The sequence below is a fragment of the Saimiri boliviensis genome, chromosome 5 (assembly GCF_048565385.1).
Source record: "Saimiri boliviensis isolate mSaiBol1 chromosome 5, mSaiBol1.pri, whole genome shotgun sequence".
Classification (NCBI taxonomy): domain Eukaryota; kingdom Metazoa; phylum Chordata; class Mammalia; order Primates; family Cebidae; genus Saimiri; species Saimiri boliviensis.
The window spans coordinates 2,046,712-2,048,985 of record NC_133453.1 but is presented as its reverse complement, the minus strand read 5'-3'; the positions used below and the strand labels follow the sequence as shown (position 1 = coordinate 2,048,985).

Here is a 2,274-nt window from a genome sequence, read left to right as displayed (position 1 = left end):
AACTTGAACACTGACAATATTTGATAATATTAAGGATTTTTAAAATAGTAAGGACATAACCATTAACTTGCCTAAAAATATGAGCCTGTACCTTTCAGAAATACATGCAGAAACATGTACAAAAGTATTTTATAATGTCTAGGGTCTATTTCTAAAAAAAAAAAAAAAATGGGGAAAGGGGAAGTATGAGGGATGTATTTATTGATTGATTGATTGAGAGAGAGCCTTGCTCTGTTGCCCAGGCTGCAGTGCAGTGGCACAATTTCGGCTCACTGCACCCTCTGTCTCTTGAGTTCAAACAATTCTTCTGCCCCAGTCTCCCAAGTAGCTGGGAGGACAGGCACCCGCCAATTCACCTGCCTAGTTTCTATGTTTTTAATAGAGACAGGGTTTCAGCATGTTGGCCAGGCTGAGGGAATTTAGATTTTTTAAAATGTGTATATTGTTTTAGGACGGTACTCGGAGCTGGGTGTTAGGTGCATAAAAACACACTCTAGCAATCTCCATGTTCTGTGTATGTTTAAAATTCTACATCATAAGAAGCTGAAAAGATGCCAAGAATAAATAAACACGTTTAAGACTTCTGTCTCGGAATCCACTGCTGCTTGGTGTTTTTCTCTTCTTTCATTCCTTCCGTTTCCTGAGTAAACAGTTAACTTCTGTGCTGACTCTCCACGGTGAGCCATGTGCTGGCTGGTACTGCCTCAGATCATCAAAGCCCTCATTCCATTCACCTCTTTTCTCATTAGGAAAATGAGCCCCCCTTCTCCACAGGTTCCCCAACACCTCAGAAGTCCAGGAAGACATGGTGATGATTCACAGGTTTGGCCAAAGTGATAGGATTTCATGGAGTCTCCAAATGATCACGGTAGCATCCCAGCCATTAGGGATATGAAGCCAGGCACCAAAGCTGGCAGAGAAGCCCTCATCTTTGGAGCAGTAGAAAGAAAACATATACTCTATGTCTAGAATTAGAATCCATGCGGGAACGCTGGATTCCTACACATCAACCCGAATCCCAGCCCCCACCCTCCACTCACTGGAGGCACCATAGCGTGGGTTCAGCCTCAGCTCAGATGCTCACTAGCCTGGAGACCAGAAAGTGCCTACCTCCCTGAGCACCAGCCTCTTCATCTAGAACGTGAAGCTCACATTATTCTCCTGCCTCCATCCCCAAGGCAAGCTAAGCTCAGTGGAGCCAAGCCCAGGAAAGTATTTAGAAGACGGACCCATTGAACAGTTCTTCCATCGCAGGTCAGATTCTTCAATGAATTCTTTAGTTGAACCATTTGTTAACTAATGTAGGAAGCGGTAAAGCCCCTCTTCAAAGTTTCCTTCCTTATTAAAGAATAAATCATATGTGTCAGAAATAATAGTTCATGTTAAAGCCTCTTCGAAGCCTTCTTGCTTTTTGCTAATAACTCTTGGCTACGACCTATCTGTGTAGCTGTCGGACATGCTATGCTCACAGGCACGCAGGACATTCTATGTCCTTGCACTTTAGCCAAGATGTCTGTGCTAGACATGCTCAGGCATGTCCCAGCTCCCAGCCTATGCCCCTTCCTTATTTAGACTTCCTCTTTTCCTTCTGTTCTCTGTTGCTTTTACCTGTTTAGGAAAGTTTCAAGTTGTTACCTAATCAAGTTTTAGTCTAGATTGTGAAGTCTGGCTCCAACCAAGGGAGATTAGACACAGCAGTAGAGATCATCCCAAATGCACAGAAAATAAATATGTCTACTTTTCCTGCATTCGCTCGACTCTCACAGCAAGATGGCGACCAGGAGCTCCCTTTCTGCAGAAAGTTAAGACTGTCTTGCTGAGAGATCCTTTGTCTCTGTGCTGATTTTTCTTTGCAGCACTGAGCATCTGTTTCCAGCAACTAATAGGATGTTTTGGCTTTTGGTTTTATTATGTTTTAGTGCAAATATCCAGGGACAAACTCTTCAGCTGAACATATCCGAGGAGTAAATTGCTCAATTGCTTCTGTATTTTTCTCTATCCTAGAGATGGCCCCTCCCTCCCAGTCGACTGCCACCTAAACTCAGCTCTAACCAGACTCATCTAAGAGGAGAATGAGCAAAAGCACACCTCCTCCCTGAGGCCAGTCACCTCCTGGCTGGGCATTTGGCTCTGCAACAGTTCCTATGCCAGTGGGGCACTAATCCTACTGTAAAAGGGGCACTAAAAAACCCCAAATCATTTATTCCAGCCCCCTCTGCCCTGTGAAAGTCACCTGGTGGGAAGAAGCGTGAAGGGAGGTGCTTGAATTTTGCT

General features: G+C 44.2%; 1 long non-coding RNA gene across 1 annotated transcript; it reads left to right on the top strand.

Annotated features, from left to right (window-relative positions):
- The first annotated feature begins 749 nt into the window (after nucleotides 1-749).
- LOC141584433 (uncharacterized) lies at nucleotides 750-2,009 on the top strand. The gene is made up of 3 exons (XR_012517490.1): nucleotides 750-1,301; nucleotides 1,510-1,511; nucleotides 1,887-2,009. It is a non-coding gene; the product is annotated as an uncharacterized LOC141584433 (long non-coding RNA).
- Nucleotides 2,010-2,274: the final 265 nt, after the last annotated feature.